The sequence below is a fragment of the Lepus europaeus genome, chromosome 11 (genome assembly GCF_033115175.1).
Source record: "Lepus europaeus isolate LE1 chromosome 11, mLepTim1.pri, whole genome shotgun sequence".
NCBI classification, from domain to species: Eukaryota; Metazoa; Chordata; class Mammalia; order Lagomorpha; family Leporidae; genus Lepus; species Lepus europaeus.
Genome location: NC_084837.1, coordinates 84,802,393 through 84,803,090, shown reverse-complemented (window position 1 = coordinate 84,803,090; position 698 = coordinate 84,802,393).

Here is a 698-nt window from a genome sequence, read left to right as displayed (position 1 = left end):
GCCTGCTGCTCCCAGATATGTACTTTCCCAAGGGGGCGACCGCATTCCTCAAGACAGCCAATACTTTTTTGGAAAAGCTTTTTCCTCCTGCCCCCTTCCCCCTCCTCCCTCCGCCCGGGCCCCCTCCCCGCTCCTCCCGCGGGGGCCGCTCGCCCATTCGCTGCCGCCCGCCGGCCTCCGGGTTGACGGTGGATATGACTATATATGGGGACCCGAGCCGGCGAGGCGGCGGCCGGGCGAGGCCGCCCTGTTTCCAAACCTGAGCGCCGGGGAGCAGGCGCTGAGGCCTCCCCGGGGCAGAGAGGCGAACCCCTGCCCGCTGCGCCCCTCCTTCCAGAGCCCGCGCCCTGCGCTCCCGGAACCGGGACAGGTGGCGGTGCGCGTCGAACCCTTGGGGCCGCCGGACCCCAGCACGCTCGGCGGGACACCGGGGGTTCCCTAGCAGCCTGTGCCCACCCCCCACAGCCCCCAGTCTGGGCTCTTAAGCTCTAGGCGCTCTTCAGTGCCTCCGGGCTGCCAGGTGTCATCCAGAGCGCGCAGGTCTTGAGAAAGTCCAGAGGAGCGGAGGGAGAGCTGGGAGGAGGGTCCAGGGGTCTCTCCTGGGACTCTGCTGGTGCGGTCAGAAAGGCAGGGTGCAGCCCAAGGATGGCACAGGACCTCCGTCTTCTGTGTGCGCTTCCCCCAAGAAGAGGGACAAT